The sequence below is a fragment of the Oncorhynchus mykiss genome, chromosome 24, assembly GCF_057628025.1.
Source record: "Oncorhynchus mykiss isolate SJ-2025 chromosome 24, ASM5762802v1, whole genome shotgun sequence".
In the NCBI taxonomy this organism is placed as follows: domain Eukaryota; kingdom Metazoa; phylum Chordata; class Actinopteri; order Salmoniformes; family Salmonidae; genus Oncorhynchus; species Oncorhynchus mykiss.
Genome location: NC_143045.1, coordinates 20590272 through 20615735, shown reverse-complemented (window position 1 = coordinate 20615735; position 25464 = coordinate 20590272). Strand labels below are relative to the sequence as shown.

The 25464-nt window shown below is 43.4% G+C and overlaps 1 protein-coding gene across 13 annotated transcripts in view; it reads left to right on the top strand.

Moving 5' to 3' along the window:
* The window catches only part of LOC110503959 (neural cell adhesion molecule 1), a 113026-nt gene that overhangs the window by 49309 nt on the left and 38253 nt on the right, over positions 1–25464 (top strand). The window lies entirely within an intron of this gene.

The following is a 25464-nucleotide window of genomic DNA, read 5'->3' as shown; positions in this document are numbered from 1 at the left end:
CTGGTGTCAAACGTTTCGGGTAGCCTTCCACAAGCTTAAGTTGGGGGAATTATGGCCAATTCCTCCTGACAGAGCTGGTGTAACTGAGTCAGGTTTGTATTAGAGGTCGACCGATTAATCGGAATGGGCGAGTAATTCGGGCCGATTTCAAGTTTTCATAACAATTGGAAATCGGTATTTTGGGGCGCCGATTTTTTTTTATTTCTATTTTTTTTAATATACCTTTATTTAACTAGGCAAGTCAGTTAAGAACACGTTCTTATTTTCAATGACGGCCTAGGAACGGTGGGTTAACTGCTTTGTTCAGGGGCAGAACGACAGATTTTCACCTTGTCAGCTCGGGGGATTCAATCTTGCAACCTTACAGTTAACTAGTCCAACGCTCTAACCACCTCTCATTGCACTCCACGAGGAGCCTGCCTGTTATGCGAATGCAGTAGAAGCCAAGGTAAGTTGCTAGCTAGCATTAAATTTATCTTATAAAAAACAATTAATCAATCATAATCACTAGTTATCAACTACACATGGTTGATGATATTACTAGTTTATCTAGCGTGTCCTGCATTGCATATAATCGATGCAACGCTGGGGGATGATTTAACAAAAGCGCATTTGCGAAAAAAGCACAATCGTTGGACTTTCTTAAAATCAATACACAGAAGTATATATTTTTAAACCTGCATATTTAGCTAAAAGAAATCCAGGTTAGCAGGCAATATTAACCAGGTGAAATTGTGTCATTTCTCTTGCATATACCCTACCTCTGCGTGCAATGAACGCAACAGTTTGGGCAGCCTGACTCATAGCGAACTAATTTGCCAGAATTTAACGTAATTATGACATAACATTGAAAGTTGTGCAATGTAACAAGAATGTTTAGACTTAGGGATGCCACGCATTAGATAAAATACAGAACGGTTCCGTATTTCACTGAAATAATAAACGTTTTGTTTTCGAAATTATAGTTTCCGGATTCGACTATATTAATGACCAAAGGCTCGTATTTCTGTGTGTTATTATGTTATAATTAAGTCTATGATTTGATAGAGCAGTCTGACTGAGCGATGGCAGGCAGCAGCAGGCTCGTAAGCATTCATTCAAACAGCACTTTCGTGCGTTTTGCCAGCAGCTTTTCGCAAGCACAGCGCTGTTTATGACTTCAAGCATATCAGACTAATGGCTGGTGTAACCAATGTGAAATAGCTAGCTAGCTAGCTAGCTAGCTGGGTGTGCACTAATAGCGTTTCAAAAGTCACTCGCTCTGAGACTTGGAGTAGTTATTCCCCTTGCTTTGCAAGGGCCTTGGCTTTTGTGGAGCGATGGGTAACGCTGCTTCGAGTGTGGCTGTTGTCGGTGTGTTCCTGGTTCGAGCCCAAGTAGGGGCGAGGAGAGGGATGGAAGCTATACTGTTACACTGGCAATACTATAGTGCCTATAAGAACATCCAATAGTCAAAGGTATATGAAATACAAATGGTATAGAGAGAAATAGTCCTATTAATACTATATTAACTACAACCTAAAACCTCTTACCATGGAATATTTAAGTCTCATGTTAAAAGGAACCACCAACTTTCAAATGTTCTCATGTTCTGAGCAAGGACCTCAAACTTTAGCTTTTTTACATGGCACATATTGCACTTTTACTTTCTTCTCCAACACTTTGTTTTTGCATTATTTAAACCAAATTGAACATGTTTCATTATTTATTTGAGGCTAAATTGCTTTTTATTGATGTATTATATTAAGTTAAAATAAGTGTTCATTCAGTATTGTTGTAATTGTCATTATTACAAATAAAAAATCATCTGCTTTTTTGGTCCTCCAATAATCGGTATCGGCGTTGAAAAATCATAATTGGTCGACCTCTAGTTTGTAGGCCTCCTTGCTCGCACACACTTTTTCAGTTCTGCCCACAAATTGTCTATGGGATTGAGGTCAGGGCTTTGTGATGGCCACTCCAATACCTTGACTTTGTTGTTATTAAGCCATTTTGCCACAACTTTGGAAGTATGCTTGGGGTCATTGTCCATTTGGAAACCATTTGCGACCAAGCTTTAACTTCCTGACCTATGTCTTGAGATGTTGCTTTAATATATGCACATAATTTCCCCTTCCTCATGTTGCCATCTTTTTTGTGAAGTGCACCAGTCCCTCCTGCAGCAAAGCACCGCCACAACATGATGCTGCCACCCCCGTGCTTCACGGTTGGGATGGTGTCCTCCCCCCTTTTCCTCCAAACATAACAATGGGAATTATGGCCAAACAGTGCTATTTTTGTTTCATCAGACCAGGGGACATTTCTCCAAAAAGTACGATCTTTGTCCCCATGTGCAGTTCCAAACTGTAGTCTGGCTTTTTTATGGCGGTTTTGGAGCAGTGGCTTCTTCCTTGCTGAGCGGCCTTTCATAACCTGAAAGGTTATATAGGACTCGTTTTACTGTGGATATATATATACTTTTGTACTTGTTTCCTCGAGCATCTTCACAAGGTCATTTGCTGTTGTTCTGGGATTGATTTGCACTTTCGCACCAAAGTACCTTCATCTGTAGGAGACAGAACGCGTCTCTTTCCTGAGCGGTATGATGGCTGCGTGGTCCCATGGTGTTTATACTTGTATACTATTGTTTGTACAGATGAACGTGGTACCTTCAGGCATTTGGAAATTGCTCCCAAGAATGACTTGTGGAGGTCTACAATTTTTCTGAGGTCTTGGCTGATTTCTTTGGATTTTTCCATGATGTCAAGCAAAGAGGCACTTAGTTTGAAGGTAGGCCTTTAAATACATTCGCAGGTACACCTCCAATTGACTCAAATTATGTCAATTAGCCTATCAGAAGCTTCTATAGCCATGACATAATTTTCTGGAATTTTCCAAGCTGTTTAAAGGCATAGTCAATTTAGTGTATGAAAACTTCTGACTCATTGGAATTGTGATACAGTGAATTATAAGTGAAATAATCTGTCTGTAAACAATTGTTGAAAAAATTACTTGTGACATGCACAATGTAGATGTCGTAACCGACTTGCCAAAACTATAGTTTGTTAACAAAAAATGTGTGGAATGGTTGAAAAACGAGTTTTAATGCCTCCTACCTAAGTGTATGTAAACTTCAACTGTGTACAGTGCCAGTCAAAACCTTGGACACACCTCCTCATCCCAGGGTTTTTCTTTATTTTTTAAACTATTTTCTACATTGTAGAATCAGAGTGAAAACATCAAAACTATGACAACACGCTGGTTGACTTGAAAACATACAAGACGAACTGGCACAGAGAGTCAGGAGACACAGTGATAAATACACTGGGGAACATCAGCGACACCTGAAGGGTGTGGAGACAATCACATGAACAGGTGAAACTGATCAGGGCGTAACACCAAAAAGTGTATAGTATGTGTGAGAACACCTTCAAGACTGTTAGAAAAGCATTCCAGGTGAAGCTGGTTGAGAGGATTCCAGCTGTCGTCAAGGGGTGGCTACTTTGAAGAATCTAAAATATATTTTGAATTGTTTATCACTGTTTTGGTTACTACATGACTCCATATAGTATGTGTTGTTTCATATTTTAGATGTCTTCGCTATTATTCTACAATGTAGAAAATAGTAAAAATAAAGAAAAACCCTTGAATGAGTCGGTGTGTCCAAACTTTGGACTGGCATTGTATATTTATTTTATTTAAGACACACATATCCTCCTCTACTTTCTCTTCCCCTCTGACTGCATGTGCTGCTGCTGCAAGGAGGGAGGCGTTGCCTAGGCAAAGTTACATCACCTTGTGGACTCCACGTTACAGCAGAAACGGACTCAACTGCACATATGCCCGGCCGTCCAGTCTTTAGTCAGCTGTCGGTTACTCGGTTATACGATAATTGTGCCAGCCCTAGTAATGCTTCTTATATTAAAAACCCAGTAATATGTTCCATCCTGCCTTCTGTTGTTTCACTTCTGTTCTTGGCTAAGTGTAATACACAAATGAAATGCCCTGGCTGTGTTTTGACCATAGAAGATATGGATGCCTGTGATTTGATCTGAAGGGCACAGTATGGCTTGACAACTCCAGCTGAGCCTCAAATAATACATACAATATTTCACTTAAATCATGTGATTCCTAAGCGTATCGCACCCAGGTTACATGTTCTTCAGTGTGATAGACCAGTGTGTTTTCTCCTGATCAACTTGTTCAGATGACCATGAATCAACCCTGTGCCCCATGATGTTCACTGTATGACTGTGTGTGACTGTGTTTGAGTGTGTGCAGTATCTACTAACACCCTGGCCATGTTAATGTTAATTCACCTCCTTGGAGGCCGTGCCCTTGAATCCAATCAGACAGAGCCATGGAGTGAGAGGGAGGAGTGAAGGTTGATGAGAAGAGCAAGCAGGGAAACATGTTTCCATAGCAACTGGTAGCAGTGAGTATAACTGTGTTAGAGAGGCATGAGCAGCAAGCAAATTCCCATCCACTGGCTCCCTCCCTAACTGACCCCTTTTGATGTAGCCAACTAACTGCACTGTCAGATTAGCTTTGGTAGGCTAATGTTTATTTTAAACCTGTGAGAGATCAGTGCAGTGGTTTGATTATTTTGTTAAAAAATGAAACCATTTGTAAAATTCTGTAGAGTTCACTTCAAACACTAGCGATATTGTTTCTTTGCTGGTTTGCAGTGACAAATGAAAGTCAGAAGCTACAAGCTAATATAACACTGAGTTGTTTGCTGCACAGCTAAGTAACATAATTGCCCCAAAAAACTGTTGAATGGATCATCATCCACACAATTTCAATTGGTGTCTTGTTAATTGATTTGTTTGAAAAGCCACCCAGAGGGAGGTTTCATCCTCCTCGCCCTGCTGCTTTGTGATGAGTTGTGTCCCAAATGGCACCCTGTTCCCTATATAGTGCACTACCTTTGACCCGAGCCCAATGGGTGCCATTTGGAACGCAGCCATGGAGTTCTGTGGATTAGAGTTTGTTTGCCAGACCAGTCCTACAGACTGAAGATACTGTCCGGTGAATCTGTCTGTCCCTGTCCCTGACCTGTATGTGTAAAAGGAGGCAGTGAGGCACATAGATAATATGATTAAACCCAGAGCACACACCGCTAGTGGAACAGGACGGGAGGAGAGCTCAGTGCAGAATCGTAATAACAACATAACTAGGGCCTGTATTCATGAAGCGTCTCAGAGTAGTAGTGCTGAATCTGATCTGGGATTAGTTTTTGTCACGTGTGCTACCTCTCTGGCCTCTAGGTCACCAGGCTGCACGTTAAGGCGCACACCTGTCACCATCATTATGCGCATTAGCGCAATATGACACTCACCTGGACTCCATCACCTCCTTGATTACCTGCCCTTTTTATGTCACTCCCCTGCGACATTCTTTCCCCAGGTGTCATTGTTTCTGTTTCTTGTCTGTGCGTTGTTCGTGGTTCTTGTTTTGGTTTATGTTGTGGTTTTCCATTAAAACACTCACTCCCTGAACTTGCTTCCTGATTCTCAGCGCACACCGTTACAGAATGACGCCTCACCAAAGGGAAGCATCAGGGAGTTTTTTTTGTATATATTTCATTATATTTCAATCTCTTTTTTCCATTTTGGAATTAAATATACCTTCCTGCAACCCGCTTCACCCAATGTGGTACGAATCTGAATTATTTTAGACCTTATAACTGGAACCTCCATCAGAAGCTAGCCAGCTAATTAGCTACTAGCTATTTAGTCATTGTTAGCCACTGCTAGCTGTCTTTACCTTTAGCTCAGACTCTAGCTGCTTTAGCCCGGATAATACCTGCCAGTCTGCACAGCGCAATATCAGTCTTGTGCATTTTGGACTGCTTTTTTCCCCCACTACATCACCGGATTCCTGCCGCAAGCTCTGGACCATTACACCGGATCCTCGCAGATAGCTAGTTGCTACCGAGTGGCTATTGTGGCTAACGCCCTTGCACCAGTTAGCCTCAAGCTAGGCCCATCCCTCGGCTAGCAAACGAAGTACACCAACTACAATACCTCTCTTGCCAATTGGCCTGGACCCTTTGTCGACACGGAGCCCTGCCGATCCATCACTGCTGGTCTACTGACATAGTTCGGTTGATGTGCTCTCAACCGGCCTCTGCGTCGTGGATGTTGGTGATGATCCATCTGCTAGCCCCGGCCCGCTAGCTTCCTGAACGCCGTGTCTCCCGCTCGCCTAGCATAGTAAACGACTACCGAACGGCTCCCTGTTTCATCTATTGCTGCTCATTGGACCCTATGATCACTCGGCTACACAGCTGATGCCTGCTGGACTGTTCATTAACACAGTATTTTGTTTCTGTCGGCCCCAGCCTCGTACTCAGGCCCTGTGTATAGCTAACTGACCTTCTCTGCCCATTAATCTCGATTTAACCGTTGTTGTTGTCCTAGCTGTTTATCCGTTGTCCCAATCAACACCTGTGATTGCTTTATGCCTTTCTCTAATGTCAATATGCCTTGTATACTGTTTAGGGCAGCTCTCATTGTTTTATTTTACTGCGGAGCCCCTAGTCCTGCTCAACATGCCTCAGATAGCCCCCTTGTCCCACCCACTACACATGCGGAGACCGCACCTAGCTTAACTGGCACCTCCAGAGATGCAACCTCTCTCATCGTCACTCAATGCCTAGGTTTACCCCCCACTGTACTCACACCCTACCATACCCTTGTCTGTACACAATGCCCTGACTCCGCGCCCAGAAATCTGCTCCTTTTATTCTCTGTTCCCAAAGCACTAGACGACCAGTTCTTATAGCCTTTAGCCGTACCCTCATCCTACTCCTCTGTTCCTCTGGTGATGTGAAGGTTAACCCACGCCCTGTGTGTCCCCAGACGCTCTCATTTGTTGACTTCTGCAACCGTAAAAGCCTTGGGTTCATGCATGTTAACATTAGAACCCTCCTCCCTAAGTTTGCTTTATTCACTGCTTTAGCACACTCTGCCAACTCTGATGTATTAGCCGTGTCTGAATCCTGGCTTAGGAAGGCCACCAAAAATTCTGAAATTTACATCCCCAATTACATCATTTTCCTTCAAGACGGAACTGCTAAAGGGGGCGGAATTGCAATCTACTGTAGAGATTGACAGAACTCTGCAGGCTTACTATCCATGTCTATGCCCAAACAGTTAAAAATCCATCTCTCCAGAAATAAATCCCTCACTGAATTGATTGCCTCCCATCTATCGTCAGAGTTCGTACTGCTAGTTAGGTGACCTAAATTGGGATATGCTCAACACCCCAGCCATCCTACAATCTAAGCTAGATGCCCTCAATTTCACACAAATTATCAAGGAACCTACCAGGTACAACCCCAAATCCGTAAACATGGGCACCCTCATAGATATCATCCTGACCAGCTTGCCATCTAAATACACCTCTGCTGTTTTTAACCAGGATCTCAGAGATCATTGCCTCATTGCCTGCGTCCGTTATGGGTCTGTGGTCAAACCCCCACCCCTCATCACTGTCAAACGCTCCCTAAAACACTTCAGCAAGCAGGCCTTTCTAATCGATCTGGCACGGATATCCTGGAAGGATACTGACCTCATCCCGTCAGTAGAGGATGCCTGGTTGTTCTATAAAAGTGCTTTCCTCACCATCTTAAATAAGCATGCCCCATTCAATAAAAATAAAAAACAAGAACAGATATAGCCCTTGGTTCACTCCAGACTTGACTGCCCTAGACCAGCACAAAAACACCCTGTGGCCTACTGCACTAGCTTCGACTAGCCAACGCGATATGCAACTTTTCAGGGAAGTTAGGAACCAATACACATAGTCCGTTAGGAAAGCAAAGGCAATCTTTTTCAAACAGAAATTTACATCCTGAAGCACTAATTCCAAAAAGTTTTGGGGCACCTAAGTCCATGGAGAATAAGAGTATCTCCTCCCAGCTGCCCACTGCACTGAGACTAGAAAACACTGTCACCACTGATACATCCACGATAATTGAGAATTATAATAAGCATTTCACTACGGCTGGCCATGCTTTCCACCTGGCTACCCCAACCCCGGCCAACAGCTCTGCACCCCCCGCAGGAACTTAGCCCAAGCCTGCTTCTCCTTCACCCAAATCCAGACAGCTGATGTTCTGGAAGAGCGGTAAAATCTGGATCCCAACAAATCAGTTGGGCTATACAATCTGGACCCTCTCTTCCTAAAGTTATCCGCAGCCATTGTTGCAACCCCTATTACTAGTCTGTTCAGCCACTCTTTCGTATCGTCTGAGATTCCTAAAGATTGGAAAGCGGCCGCGGTCATCCCTCTCTTCAAAGGGTAGACACTCCAGACCCAAACTATAGACCTATATCCATCCTGCCCTGCCTTTCTGAAGTCTTTGAAGGCCAAGTGAAAAACAGATCACTGACCACTGTACCTTCTCCGCTATGCAATCTTGTTTCCAAGCTGGTCACGGGTGCACCTCAGCCACGCTCAAGGTCCTAAATGATATCATAACCTCCATCGATAAGAGACAATACTGTGCAGCTGTCTTCATCGACCTGGCCTAGGCTTTCGACTCTGTCAATCACCGTATTCTTATCGGCAGACTCAACAGGTCATCGATAAGTCTTTGCTAGGTAAAGCTCCGCCTTATCTCAGCTCACTGGTCACCATAGCATCACCCACCCGTAGCACGCGCTCCAGGAGGTATATTTCACTGGTCATCCCCAAAGCCAACACTTACTTTGGCTGCCTTTCCTTCCAGTTCTCTGCTGCCAATGACTGGAACGAATTGGATAAATCACTGAAGTTGGAGACTTATATCTCCCTCACTAACTTTAAGCGTCAGCTGTCAGAGCAGCTTACCGTTCGCTGCAGCTGTACATAGCCCATCTGTAAATAGCCCATCTGTAAATAGCCCATCCAATCCACCTACCTCATCCCCATATTTGTCTTTGTTTTTCTTCACTTTTTCACACCAGTATTTCTACTTGCACATCCTCATCTGCACTTATATCACTCCATTGTAAATTGCTAAATTGTAATTACTTCACCACTATGGCCTATTTATTTCCTTACCTCCTTACTTAATTTGCCCACACTGTATACTGATTTTTCTATTGTGTTATTGACTGTACGTTTGTTTATTCCATGTGTATCTCTGTTGTTTTTTTTGTCACACTGCTTTGTTTTATCTTGGCCAGTTCGGATTTGTAAATGAGAACTTGTTCTCAACTGGCCTACCTGGCGAAAAAAAATATATATATTCTGTCACTCACTCCCCTTTGTTTTTTCCCCAGGCGTCATTGTGGCTGTTTCTTGTCTGTGCGTTGTTTCTTGTTTTGGTTTATGTTGTGTTTTTTCATTAACACTCACTCCCTGAACTTGCTTCCCAACTCTCAGTGCACATGGTTATAATGATTAAGAGTAGACTATATGGACAGGGTGGACCTGATCCTAGATCAGCACTCCTACTCTGATACGCTTTATGAATACAGGCTCAGAGAGGTGTTCTATGAAGACTAGAGAGGCTGAGAAAACAGGGCAAAGCCTGCATATAATGTTGACCTTCTCATCTGGGCCATAGTTTAGCTGACTAAATCCCATTAGTAATGTTGAGCTCTTTTTCTAAAAAGTCACTGTACTCCTGGAGGAAGGAAGCTCTGAGAGTGATGAAAATGTCACGGGCTGCAGAGCACAGCCCCCTGGGAAACCAACAAATGAGAGAGAGGTACAGTACTGTGTAGGCCTATGACATCTGCCTAGACCAGGGGTTCCCAAACTTTTTTGCTTTGTGACCCACCAATTGAGGTGTCTTTTGATTCACAACCCACCATAAGAGTTGAGCAGGGGAAAAGGGATAAAGACATCATTTTTTAAATAGATGCTCACTTCCATTGATTGTTAACTTGTGGCTGAAGTTAGCTGAGGTTTGTAGTGGCTGTTTACAGAAAACTGAACCATATATTCAAGTTTCTCCTGGCTCATGAGCTACTTTCAGGGTGAGGAACCATCTAACATCAAATTGTAAAATAGTGAACTACTCCTTTGAAGTACATTTCCTGCAATTCTACACATTTTGCCACGGAGCTGAAATAAAATGTTGCCGTTTTAAAGCCAACTTTCCTGCAATTCTATGCATTTTGCCATGGCTAATCCTGTGTTCTTATGCTAAAACATAATGACTAAATCAATGGGGGCCTGTCTAGCTTATCTTTTTTTATTGTAAATTCTCAAAGATTATAAGATATTTTAAAATATATGTCCATTATCTTTTCTACATTCTTTATATTTGGTTTTAGTCATTTAAGTTTACACTGAAAGCGTTTGTCCCTCCCCAAAAAATGTATTTTAAAAAAGAAAAGTTAAATAAATATCCCGCGACCCAACTGAACCCCTGCTGTGACCCGCAAGTGAGTCCTGACACACAGTTTGGAAACCACTGGTCTAGACTTTCTTCCTAGTACTAAATACTGAAGTTTATGGGCCTCTCAAAGAGGACAAACACCATGGTCATCATTAGATCATTTCCATTCTCTATAGGCTATATTTATATTATATACACACACACAAACAGGATGCCACCATCCTATGCTGCTGCTAAGTAACAGAGGGATCCGTAAGGGAATGTGGGATCTTGGAGCGGGGCATCAAGGAACTTGCCCTTGAGAAATAAAAAGAGGAAAGAAACCCTTGGGCTACTTTACTCCCTCCTCAGTTCCTAGTATGAAGGAGGGACACTGTGCCAGTGAATTGATCAGCCACTGCTGCAGAAACCTTTTGCAGAGCTCATTGTTACAGTATAACAGGATACAAAGTAATATATTTATTAATTTTCTGATACAAACTAATCCCTCCTCTTTCTAATATTGGATGGAAATGCATGTAGGGCTTATTAGGAATGGAGATGCATTTTTTCATAGAGCCCTACATTATTACAGACTGCCAGCTGTAAACTATGGGCTGTATGATCAGGCTGGATCCAAATGTGTCAATCCCCATAGCTATTGTGATATGTCACACTGCCAAGTCCTCTTGTGTTGGGATTCTTCCCGTGTTACTGTTTTACAGTATCTCTGTTCTGTACCTGAAAAAAGCTCTTACTGTACTTTGCCTAGATTTCCCTGAAGGCTATGAAGCTTAGCCAAGCCATCACTGTTAACAATCTACTACATCTCCACATTCTCAGAGACTGTGAACATGGGTCAATAGAACAAGTCTTAATTTGTTGTCTGGGAGAGCAGGACTAGAATTGTTGATGATAGGCTAGATCTCCAAAAATGTGTATGCTACCCATGGGTTTGTATACTAGATTACATTATGAACACAGTTATATCCATAACAATGCTAATCGGTTATACATGTCTCAAAGATCACGCACTCCTTTTTCCTCACTCCTCTCTCCTTACTACTCTCTCCTTACTCCTCTCTCCTTACTCCTCTCTCCTTACTACTCTCTCCTTACTACTCTCTCCTTACTACTCTCTCCTCACTCCTCTCTCCTTACTACTCTCTCCTCACTCCTCTCTCCTCACTCCTCTCTCCTTACTACTCTCTCCTTACTCCTCTCTCCTTACTACTCTCTCCTCACTCCTCTCTCCTTACTACTCTCTCCTCACTCCTCTCTCCTCACTCCTCTCTCCTTACTACTCTCTCCTCACTCCTCTCTCCTTACTACTCTCTCCTCACTCCTCTCTCCTTACAACTCTCTCCTCACTCCTACTTCTCATCACGCCTCTCTCTCCATCTCTCTCTCTTTTCCCCTCTATTTCTCTCTCTGATGGGAAAGGCTCTCCTGATTTACAGCGATGAAAGGCTTTTCAATTTGAAGGAAATCTTAGATCAGCCAGGCAGACAGTATTTTCAGTGCAGTCAGTGAGGACTCACTGGGATGGTTTTATCTTTTTAATCATCCATTTCTTGGTATGGCCCTAATACAAGCCTCTTGTTTTATATGGAAGGGGGGTTCCTATTAAAGGGATAGTTTTGGATTTTGGCGATGAGGCCCTTTATCTACTTCCCCAGAGTCAGATTAACTTGTGGATACCATTTTTATGGATGTGCGTAGTTTGAAGGAAGTTGCTAACTAGCATTAGCAAAATGACTGGAGGTCTGTAGACTTTAATTTATTTGAACTGTTGGTAGGAAAACAATTAGTATGCCCTCAATTCAGCGATCTCTATGTAGTGGAGCTACTGTAAACTGAGAACTCAAATCAAATTTTATTTGTCACATACACATGGTTAGCAGATGCTAATGCGAGTGTAGCGAAATGCTTGTGCTTCTAGGTCCGACAATGCAGTAATAACCCACGAGTAATCTAACCTAACAATTCCACAACAATTACCTTATACACACAAGTGTAAAGGGATGAAGAATATGTACATAAAGATATATGAATGAGTGATTGTACAGAATGGCATAGGCAAGATGCAGTAGATGGTATAGAGTACAGTATATACATATGAGATGAGTAATGTAGGGTATGTAAACATAAAAGTGGCATTGTTTAAATTGGCTAGTGATACATGTATTACATAAAGATGGCAAGATGCAGTAGATGGTATAGAGTACAGTATATACATATAAGATGAGTAATGTAGGGTATGTAAACATTGTATTAAGTGGCATTGTTTAAAGTGGCTAGTGATACATTTTTACATTAATTTTTCCATTATTAAAGTGGCTGGAGTTGAGTCAGTATGTTGGCAGCAGCCACTGAATGTTAGTGGTGGCTGTTTAACAGTCTGATGGCCTTGAGATAGAAGCTGTTTTTCAGTCTCTCGGTCCCTGCTTTGATGCACCTGTACTGGCCTCGCCTTCTGGATGATAGCGGGGTGAACAGGCAGTGGCTCGGGTGGTTGTTGTCCTTGAGGGCAGGTAGTTTGCCCCCGGTGATGCGTTGTGCAGACCTCACTACCCCCTGGAGAGCCTTACGGTTGTGGGCGGAGCAGTTGCCGTACCAGGCGGTGATACAGCCCGACAGGATGCTCTCGATTGTGCATCTGTAAAAGTTTGTGAGTGCTTTTGGTGACAAGCCAAATTTCTTCAGCCTCCTGAGGTTGAAGAGGCGCTACTGCACCTTCTTCACCACGCTGTCTGTGTGGGTGAACCAATTCAGTTTGTCCGTGATGTGTACACCGAGGAACTTAAAACGTACTACCCTCTCCACTACTGTCCCGTCGATGTGGATAGGGGGGTGCTTATTAGAGTTTGCAGTTTAGAAGTATTTAAATGTGTGAGAAATCACAATTCTGGGTAGACGACAGCAGTGTTTCTGTACATCTATTAGTGTGATGGGGAATTGGGGGTGGTACTATGTGCAGTGTAGTGGTACTATGTGCAGTGTAGTGTTGCACGTTATACCAGTACCACGGTAATATCACAATACTAAAACATCATGATACTTATAATACCAACATTTTAGAATACCATAGTACTGTTTCTACTGATCTAAAGAACCTGCTGGTGCCTGTTATAAAATGTTTATAAAGTCTGTTTTGTTTATAAATTCCGTTGAATTTAAGCAACAGCCACTAGTTTATTATATGCGCAGGCTCAATAATATCCACTTCAATTTTATTTGCATATCATGTCATGTGTGGCAGCTGTAATCAGCCAGCTGCATTCCCTACCAGCCCTCACTCACCTGCATCTCTCTGTCCGGTCTTCATGCACATCTATTCCTCCATCATTTCCAAAATAAGTAATTTAGCGTGAAGGCAAGCAGGGATGCAGACCCAGATGAGTCTTCTGTTGTTGGAATTATACATGTTACATTGGAGCAATGCGCAGACCGAGCAATGTTGATACATTCAATCTCCTATTATAAGATCACAGACCAGTCTGAGTAGACTTTGCAAGTTCACTGTCATGCAGCCTCTAAGTGCCAGAGAGGGAAAATGGAGCACCAATTTGATATAATTTCACAAACCATGTCGCGGGCCATTTTAAACTAATCCTGGGTTGCTAATTATTGGTTTGATAATAAAACAACGTTGTTCAGTAATGTCACCTAGCTAGCTAACAACCTGGTAACTTGACAATAGGTTTAGGAAAATGTGATTGGCACAGGAAGAAAGGAAAAAAGTCTGCTACTCATGAGATGTGCTTCAACCGTAGGATTCATACAGGCCAAATGTAAGCCTAAACTATATCAAATATACATTTATTTCTGGTGCTTTTTAAATTCTGTTTCGTGCCTAACATTTTAAAAGTTGGGAGCAGTGTGTGTATGTGTGGGAGAGGGAGTGGTGTATGTGTGTGTGTGTGTGTGTGTGTGTGTGTGTGTGTGTTTATGAGACGGAGAGAGTGTAAGGAAGTGAGGAAGAGTGTCTGTGTTAACTCAAGAGTAAAGAAGGTTTAATGCAGTGTTTTTCCCCTTACTGACAGTGTTTTCTCCTTACTGCCACAATGACATGCAGATCATTATGCAGTGTTTTCTCCTTACTGCCACAATGACATGCAGATCATTATGCAGTGTTTTACCCTTACTGCCACATTGACATGCAGATCATTATGCAGTGTTTTCCCCTTACTGCCACATTGACATGCAGATCATTATGCAGTGTTTTACCCTTACTGGCACAATGACACGCAGATCATTATGCAGTGTTTTCCCCTTACTGCCACAATGACATGCAGATCATTATGCAGTGTTTTCTCCTTACTGCCACAATGACATGCAGATCATTATGCAGTGTTTTCTCCTTACTGCCACAATGACATGCAGATCATTATGCAGTGTTCCCCCCTTACTGCCACATTGACATGCAGATCATTATGCAGTGTTTTACCCTTACTGGCACAATGACATGCAGATCATTATGCAGTGTTCCCCCCTTACTGCCACATTGACATGCAGATCATGTCACGCCCTGACCATAGTTTGCTTTGAATGTTTGTTTGGTCAGGGTGTGATCTGAGTGGGCATTCTATGTTGTATGTCTAGTTTGTCTGTTTCTGTGTTTGGCCTGATATGGTTCTCAATCAGAGGCAGGTGTTAGTCATTGTCTCTGATTGGGAACCATATTTAGGCAGCCTTTTTGTCATTGTGGGTGATTGTCTATGTTAGTTGCTTGTGTCAGCACATTTTGTATATAGCTTCACGGTCGTTATTAGTTTATTGTTTTGTAAAGTAATGGGCAGCAGCAGCGATGTCAGGATTTCTGGACATGGGAGCGAGATCTGGACTGTCACTACTTGGGAGGAGATAGACAGGTGGGCGGTCGACCCAGGGAGAGTGCCGGAGCCCGCCTGGGATTCTCTGGAGCAGTGTGCCGAGAGGCAGCCCCAAAAATGTATTGGAGGGGGCAGACAGGGAGTGTGGCGAAACAAGGTAGGAGACCTGCGCCAACTTCCTGTGCTAACCGGAGAGCGAGAGAGACCGGGCAGGCACCGTGTTATTCTGTGGAGCGCACGGTGTCCCCGGTGCGGGTGCATAGCCCTGTGCGGTACAATACAGCTCCTCGTATCGACCCGGGCTAGAGTGGGCATCGAGCCAGGTGCCATGAAGCCGACTCTACGCATCTGGTCTCCAGTGCGTCTCCTTGGGCCGGCTTACATGTCTCCCGTCTGTCCAGAGCTGCTAGAGTCTCCCGTCTGTCCGGAGCTGCTAGAGTCTCCCGTCTGTCCGGAGCTGCTAGAGTCTCCCGTCTGTCCGGAGCTGCTAGAGTCTCCCGTCTGTCCGGAGCTGCTAGAGTCTCCCGTCTGTCCGGAGCTGCTAGAGTCTCCCGTCTGTCCGGAGCTGCCAGAGCCGCCAGCCAGCCAGGGGCTGCCAGGGGCTGCCAGAGCCGCCAGCCAGCCAGGGGCTGCCAGAGCCGCCAGCCAGCCAGGAGCTACCCTTCAGTCCTGAGCTATCCTTCAGTCCTGAGCTACCCTTCAGTCCTGAGCTCACCCTCAGTCCGGAGCTCACCCTCAGTCCGGAGCTGCCCCTCAGTCCGGAGCTGCCCCTCAGTCCGGAGCTGCCCCTCAGTCCGGAGCTGCCCCTCAGTCCAGTGGGGCCCTTTAGTAGGGTTGCCAGTCCTAGGTTGGCGGCGAGGGTCGCCGTTCCTAGGAGGCCACAGAAGCGGACTAAGACTATGGTGGAGTGGGGTCCATGTCCAGCGCCAGAGCCGCCACCGCGGACAGATGGCCACCCAGACCCTGCCCTATAGGTTCAGGTTTTGCGGCCGGAGTCCGCACCTTGGGGAGGGGTAATGTCATGCCCTAACCATAGTTTGCTTTGTATGTTTATAGGCTTTGTTTGGTCAGGGTGTGATCTGAGTGGGCATTCTATGTTGTATGTCTAGTTTGTCTGTTTCTGTGTTTGGCCTGATATGGTTCTCAATCAGAGGCAGGTGTTAGTCGTTGTCTCTGATTGGGAACCATATTTAGGCAGCCTGTTTTGTCATTGTGGGTTGTGGGTGATTGTCTATGTTAGTTGCTTGTGTCAGCACATTTCGTATATAGCTTCACGGTCGTTGTTCATTTATTGTTTTGTTCAGTTTACTTCGTGTTTTCGTCATCCATTAAAATGAAGCATTCACACCACGCTGCGCTTTGGTCCGCTTCTTACGACGATCGTGACAGATCATTATACAGTGTTTTCTTCTTACTGCCATAATGACATGCAGATCATTATACAGTGTTTTCTACTTACTGCCACAATGACATGCAGATCATTATACAGTGTTTTCTACTTACTGCCACAATGACATGCAGATCATTATACAGTGTTTTCTACTTACTGCCACAATGACATGCATATCATTATGTGGTGTTTTCTACTTACAGCCACAATGACATGCAGATCATTATGTGGCGTTTTCTACTTACTGCCACAATGACATGCATATCATTATGCTGTGTTTTTCCCCTTACTGCCACAATGACATGCAGATCATTATGCTGTGTTTTTCCCCTTACTGCCACAGTTACATGCAGATCATTATGCAGTGTTTTCTCCTTACTTCCACAATGACATGCAGATCATTATGCAGTGTTTTACCCTTACTGGCACAATGACATGCAGATCATTATGCAGTGTGTTCCCCTTACTGCCACAATGACATGCAGATCATTATGCAGTGTTTTCCCCTTGCTGCCACAATGACATGCAGATCATTGTGCAGTGTTTTCCCCTTACTGCCACAGTGACACGCAGATCATTATGTGGCGTTTTCTACTTACTGCCACAATGACATGCATATCATTATGCTGTGTTTTTCCCCTTACTGCCACAATGACATGCAGATCATTATGCTGTGTTTTTCCCCTTACTGCCACAGTTACATACAGATCATTATGCAGTGTTTTCTCCTTACTTCCACAATGACATGCAGATCATTATGCTGTGTTTTTCCCCTTACTGCCACAGTTACATGCAGATCAGTATGCAGTGTTTTCTCCTTACTTCCACAATGACATGCAGATCATTATGCAGTGTTTTACCCTTACTGGCACAATGACATGCAGATCATTATGCAGTGTGTTCCCCTTACTGCCACAATGACATGCAGATCATTATGCAGTGTTTTCCCCTTGCTGCCACAATGACATGCAGATCATTGTGCAGTGTTTTCCCCTTACTGCCACAGTGACACGCAGATCATTATGCAGTGTTTTCTTCTTACTGCCACAATGACATGCAGATCATTATGCAGTTTTTTCTCCCTTACTGCCACAATGACATGCAGATCATTATGCAGTGTTCTCCTTTTTGCCACAATGACATGCAGATCATTATGCAATGTGTTCCCCTTACTGCTACAATGACATGCAGATCATTATGCATTTTCCCCCTTCCTGCCACAATGACATGCAGATCATTGTGCAGTGTTTTCCCCTTACTGCCACAGTCACATGCAGATCATTATGCAGTGTTTTCTTCTTACTGCCACAATGACATGCAGATCATTATGCAGTGTTTTACCCGTACTGCCACAATGACATGCAGATCATTATGCAGTGTTTTACCCTTACTGCCACAATGACATGCAGATCATTATGCAGTTTTCCCCCTTACTGCCACATTGACATGCAGATCATTATCCAGTGTTTTACCCTTACTGCCACAATGACATGCAGATCATTATGCAGTTTTTTCTCCCTTACTACCACATTGACATGCAGATCATTATGCAGTGTTTTACCCTTACTGGCACAATGACATGCAGATCATTATGCAGTGTTTTACCCTTACTACCACAATGACATGCAGATCATTATGCAGTGTTCCCCCCTTACTGCCACAATGACATGCAGATCATTATGCAGTTTTTTCTCCCTTACTACCACATTGACATGCAGATCATTATGCAGTGTTTTACCCTTACTGCCACAATGACATGCAGATCATTATGCAGTGTTTTACCCTTACTGCCACAATGACACGCAGATCATTATGCAGTTTTCCCCCTTACTGCCACATTGACATGCAGATCATTATCCAGTGTTTTCTCCTTACTGCCACAATGACATGCAGATCACTATGCATTTCCCCCCTTACTGCCACAATGACATGCAGATCATTATGCAGTGTTTTTCCCCCTACTGCCACAATGACATGCAGATCTTTATGCAGTGTTTTTCCCCTTACTGCCACAGTGACATGCAGATCATTATGCAGTGTTTTCTCCTTACTGCCACAATGACATGCAGATCACTATGCATTTCCCCCCTTACTGCCACAATGACATGCAGATCATTATGCAGTGTTTTTCCCCCTACTGCCACAATGACATGCAGATCTTTATGCAGTGTTTTTCCCCTTACTGCCACAGTGACATGCAGATCATGTTGCATTTACTGTATATTCCTTCCTCCCATTCCTCCAGTCAAATCACATGTAGGCCTTTACAAACATGAGCAAATCAGCTATTCTCTGCAGTATTCTATTGTCTACTGAATAATGTGAAGTTAAATTCAATGTGTTGTATTCAATGTGAATTTCAGCGATAGGTTTTTTAGTAGCACATGCATAGAACGTTTAGAAAACGGGAAAAGCGTCCGCGGGACGGGGCAAACAGGACGCTACGCCGCTGAGCCGCCTCCCTTCGTAGTATCGCTAAACTACTCGGTATTGGGATATTTGGCCTGGTATCGTATCATTTTTTAAATGTTGGTATCGTGACAGCACTAGTGCTATGTGGAGGAAAAATATTTTGGGACTCTCATTATTCTGTCGTCGCCGTGTGTTTGCCATGTAGTCCATGCATCAGGAGATGAAAAGTGTTGTCATGCATGAATAATCTTAACAGTTGCTTTTAGTAGATTAATAATGTTGAGGCGGAGCGCTATCATGCTGTTTCCATGTTGGCAGTTTGGACAAGCTTCTCTGCTCCACTCCAGTGGTCTTTCCTTACAGTAGTGAAAGGGAGGGAAGCTGCTAATGGATTATTGAGCATACACATAACCATTGGCAGTATCCATAACCAAAACTATACACTGCCCTGTTGTGAAGGGGATGAATTTCTTGCAAGTGTCAAGGCCGTCATCGGAATGAGACCAAGGTGCAGCGTGGTCAGCGTACATTTTCTTTTATTTGTAATGTCGCCAACTAAAACAAGAAAACAAAAACGACCGTGAAGCTTACAATGGCAGTAGTGCCCCTAACAAAGACAATTTCCTACAAAGACAAAAGGGAAAAAGGCTGCCTAAGTATGATTCCCAATCAGAGACAACAATAGACAGCTGTCCCTGATTGAGAACCATACCCGGACAAAACATAGAAATACAAAATCATAGAAAACAGAACATAGAATACCCACCCAAATCACACCCTGACCAAACCAAATAGAGACATAAAAAGGCTCTCTAAGGTCAGGGCGTGACAGCAAGTGGACTTTTTGTTTTTGTTTAAATCACATGGAGTTATTGTATCACACTGTAGGCTGACAAGCATCATTGATTTCTTGGAGCAAAAAAAACGAACATATTTTTTTCAGACTCCAGTGGTTACCTTCTTTAGGTTAAAGTCTGCTGTGTTGTTGATCATTGCTGCTGGGCTGACCTTATTTCTATACAAAAACAATGCTAGCAAAACAGAGAGGAGATATGCTTGTCTGGGCCATTCATAATGGGACTCACTGGCACTGCTGAAGCAGTCCATCTCTTGTGTTCTCTCTCTCTCTCTCTCTCTCTCTCTCTCTCTCTCTCTCTCTCTCTCTCTCTCTCTCTCTCACACCACTCCATCTCTTGTTCTCTCTCTCTCTCTCTCTCACACACCCCTCCATCTCTTGTTCTCTCTCTCTCTCTCTCTCTCTCTCTCTCTCACACACACCCCTCCATCTCTTGTTCTCTCTCTCACACCCCTCCATCCCCCTCTCTCTCTCACTCCCCCCCTCTCTCACTTTCTTATCCCTGTCTTTCTCTCTCTCTCTTTCTCAACCCGTTTCTCTCTCTCTCTTTCTCAACCCGTTCTCTCTCTCTGTGTGTGGGTTTGTGAGATAACATGTATCTACTGGCCACTGTGCTCAGTCAGGGATTGACTGTATACTGTATTTGGATCTAGTCTTAAAGCCTCTTCTTTCAATCTTTCATTGGTTTCAAGTTCCCATGGTCAGAGCAGGCTTTATGATAACTTACAGTATCTAGAGCCTATCTTTTGTCATGTATTAGAGACTGATCCCATCTCTCTCAGAAATCTGATTCTTCCCTTGTGGGGTGCCTCAGCAAATTGACTCCCCCTAATCCAGTCTACTGCAGCCTAGACAGCCTGACAGTCAGTTCCTTAATATCACCCATCTGGTAATAATACCCTCCGCAATGAGGCTTATTTACATTTCAAAAGCAAGCTAATCTTGCATGCACAAATGGATAACCTCCATGATACCTAGCTACCGTTGTTTTTGTTTTGATGGGACATTCCGTGCTATGTGCTTATACTGGATGACAGAGTGATATAACCTAATCTTACTGAACATCTGTAGCTAATACTCTGCTGGTCATATGAAGCTCAGATGTTTGCACACAGAGATACAGTATGTATCACAAGGGCAAGGATTACATGTCTCACTCTCCATCAGAAACCAACCGGACATGCATAGTTAATCTACTGCTTGGTACTTGACGTTAGTTTTGCTTGGTTTATGACGTTTATGCTTGCCCGATATTGGAAATGACTACTTCCAGAACTCGCTATTCTTGGCGGTGGAGACCCCATTATAGCCATGCATCTTCCATATGGGCTGGCACAGACAGAGGCTCCTCAGAGAAAACTAGCTAATGCAGGAGCCCTTTTGATAGGTCAGGGCTGAGTCCCAAATGGCAGCCTATTCCCTATATAGTGCACTACTGTTGAACAGGGCCCATAGGGAATAGGGGGCTATTTGGGACGCAGCCATGGTCTCATATTGGCCCTCTCACCAGGCTCCTCACAGCATAACTCGGGATAACCAGACAAAAGGCTGGTGAATGAGCCTGGTCTCGGAGGGCTGTCTTCTCCAGTCAGAAGTGGGTGGTGCTGATGGTGTGTGGGAGAAAGCTGAACGTATGAATCTATCCTGTGAAGTGGAATATAGACAGACATTTGTTATGAGTATACTTTCTGGTGTGATGCTGTTTATTTCCAAACAGCTCTATGTAAATTTGATTTTGATCAAATCAAATGTATTTATATAGGCCTTCTTACGTCAGCTGATATATCAAAGTGCTGTACAGAAAGCCAGCCTAAAAACCCAAACAGCAAGCAATACAGGTGTAGAAGCACGGTGGCTAGGAAAAACTCCCTAGAAAGGCCAAAACCTAAGGAGAACCTAGAGAGGAACCAGGCTATGAGGGGTGGCCAGAGAGAATTAGAGAGAGCATACTTAAATTCACACAGGACACCGGATAAGTCAGGAGAAATACTCCAGATATAACAGACTGACTCTAGCCCCCCGACACAAACTACTGCAGCATAAATACTGGAGGCTGAGACAGGAGGGGTCAGGAGACACTGTGGCCCCATCTGACGAACCCCTGGACAGGGCCAAACAGGCAGGATATAAACCCACCCACTTTGCCAAAGCACAGCCCCCACACCAGTAGAGGGATATCTTCAACCACCAACTTACCATCCTGAGACAAGGCCGAGTATAGCCCACAAAGATCTCCGCCACGGCACAACCCAAGGGGGGGCGCCAACCCGGACAGGAAGACCACGTCAATGACTCAACCCATTCAAGTGACGCACCCCTCCTAGGGACGGCATGGAAGAGCACCAGTAAGCCAGTGACTCAGCCCCTGTAATAGGGTTAGAGGCAGAGAATTCCAGTGGAGAGAGGGGAACCGGCCAGGCAGAGACAAGGGCGGTTCGTTTTTCCAGTGCCTTTCCGTTCACCTTCACACTCCTGGGCCAGACTACACTCAATCATAGGACCTATAGGACTCTTCAATAAAGACTTGAAGGTTGAGACCGAGTCTGTGTCTCTCACATGGGTAGGCAGACCATTCCATAAAAATGAAGCTCTATAGGAGAAAGCCCCGCCTCTAGCTGTTTGCTTAGAAATTCTAGGGACAATTAGGAGACCTGCGTCTTGTGACCGTAGCGTACGTATAGGTATGTACGGCAGGACCAAGTCAGAGAGATAGGTAGGAGCAAGCCCATGTAATACTTTGTAGGTTAGCAGTAAAACCTTGAAATCAGCCCTTGCCTTAACAGGAAGCCAGTGTAGGGAGGCTAGCACTGGAGTAATATGATCAGAATTTTTGGGTTCAAGTCAGGATTCTAGCAGCCGTATTTAGCACTAACTGAAGTTTATTTAGTGCTTTATCCGGGTCGCCGGAAAGTAGAGCATTGCAGTAGTCTAACCTAGAAGTAACAAAAGCATGGATTAATTTTTCTGCATCATTTTTGGACAGAAAATGTCAGATTTTTACAATGTAACGTAAATGGAAAAAAGCTGTCCTTGAAACAGTCTTGATATGTTTGTCAAAAGAGAGATCAGGGTCCAGAGTAACGTAGAGGTCCTTCACAGTTTTATTTGAGACGACTGTACAACCATCAAGATTAATTGTCAGATTCAACAGAAGATCTCTTTGTTTCTTGGGACCTAGAACAAGCATCTCCGAGTTTAAAAGTAGCAAAAAAAAAGTTGTCAGAGTTTAAAAGCCTGACAGCCATCCATTTCCTTATGTCTGAAACACAGGCTTCCAGCGAGGGCACTCTTGGGGCTTCACCGTGTTTCATTGAAATGTACATCCGGTGTCATCCGCATAGCAGTAAAAGTTAACATTATGTTTTCGAATGACATCCCCAAGAGGTAAAATATATAGTGAAAACAATAGCAGTCCTAAAACGGAACCTTGAGGAACACAGAAATGTACAGTTGATTTGTCAGAGGACAAACCATTCACAGAGACAAACTGATATCTTTCTGACAGATAAGATCTAAACCAGGCCATAACTTGTCCGTGTAGACCAATTTGGGTTTCCATTCTCTCCAAAATAATGTGGTGATCGATGGTATCAAAAGCAGCACTAAGGTCTAGGAGCACGTGGACAGATGCTGAGCCTCGGTCTGATGCCATTAAAAGGTAATTTACCACCTTCACAAGTGCAGTCTCAGTGCTATGATGGGGTCTAAAACCAGACTGAAGCATTTCGTATGCATTGTTTGTCTTCAGGAAGGCAGTGAGTTGCTGCACAATAGCTTTTTCAAAAGAAAAGCACAGCTATCCTCGGCGTAAGGCGATCGTTCTCCTGTATATTATGAGTACAATGACTGCAATTAGAAGGCATCATGTTAATGTTACTACTTAGCTTCGGCTGGTGGAGGCCCTTACGAACCATGTCCAGATAAACTATCTGGAGTGAAGAAGTTGAATGAAAAAAAATTTGAGTGAAGGAAAAACTAAAAATAAAAATGGTAATTATAAAATAAAAACCGTAAAGTTGTCAGGTAGCAAAGTAAGGTTAGCAACACAACGCACAGCAGAACGTCAACAAGTCTGTAAAACACAATTTTTTATGTGTCTTAAGTTATTCTTCCAAGTGTGTGAATTACCCATGGGATTCATCATAATGAAAGCTGCGTTATAAGTAGGGTGTTTTCCCCATAGAATTGATATGAAGTTGATTGGCACAAGGTTCTTCCAAGGGTAGGCTACACAGTTTGTGTAACCATTTTGCTTTTATGCTGCTTGTTGTCTTAACGATTCCACGATACTTTGTGATAACCAGCCCAATCTGATGATGTATGGTTCTTCGCTATCTAGAGGTCTATAAATCTGAAATCAGAGCTGAGTTGACAGTGTTACAAATTAGAAGTGCCATTTCCAGAATGTTATTTTCTCTGGGTTGATGAATTTGGATTATATGGTTGGTAGATAACATCTCACATCAATCACCTCTGATGCAATCAGATATTTTATAGGAAATGTCCAACAAATACAGATTGATATCCAGGCTGTATCACATCCGGCCGTGATTGGGAGACCCATAGGGCGGCGCACAATTGGCCCAGAGTCGTCCAGGTTTGTAAATAATAATTTGTTCTTAACTGACTTGCCTAGTTAAATAAAGGTTAAAAAAATTATTAAATATGCCGCAGTCCTACAGTAAGGGGTTTGCCCACTCTTCTTACCACATTACTATCACTAGGGAGATGGTTGATCTGTATTCCCTTGTCTTTAATAAAGCCTTGTTCACACTACAGGCCTTAATGCTCAAATCAGTTTTGTTTTTCAAATCTGTTCTGGTATTCTGACAGTTCAAACAGCAAGTTACAAGTGACTAAATCGGATTTATGTGTTCAGACTGACATGGCTACGCTAGTTGACATAGAAGTGGCGAGTTTGTGTGCACTCGGAAGTTGTAGTGTAGCATCTAGCAAGCTAAGGTGACAACAATGCCTGCCATGGAAGGAAGTCTCCCTGTTGCTTTGAATGTTCAAAATCATAGTGTAAGAACATTTTTAAAGCCTCAAACGATAAGATACTCCAACTTTCAAAATGAGTCGGTTTTGGTTAGCCACAGCAGTTAACTAGCTTACTAGGTAGCTGTTTAGCCTGCCATTACATTCCCTCATTGTTTGTAAACAATTAACAAGCTAGTTAGCTACCACATGTTCTTGTCAAATTGTCAACAGTGTAGCTACAAAGCAACAAGATATACCAAATAACAGTCTAGATATCACTTAAGGGCAGATAAATCAGATATGACCATTCAGACACGACCATTCAGACACAGGTCACATGGCCAGGAATCTGATTTATATCTGATTTCAAACCACCTAGGAAGGTGGCTTGAAATGTGGTTTGAAACATCTGATTCCATGTGCTTTTTGCCTGTTTAGACTGCAGGAAAAATCTGAGATTCTAATAAGAAAATGGGATTTTAGTCACTTCAAACGACCTCTGTGAACAAGGCTTTACTCTGCAGGTGTCAGCCTAGTGCATAGTCTTACCAGTCAATAAAATAAAGTCTCAATCGATCTGCCAGAGGTGCTTCTCTGAGGCCTGAGCCATGGCTTGGAATAGATTTCTGTGTTGAAACGATTGATTTTGTTTCTCCCCCTTGGCTGCTCCACTGTCAATAAGAGCAGTAGA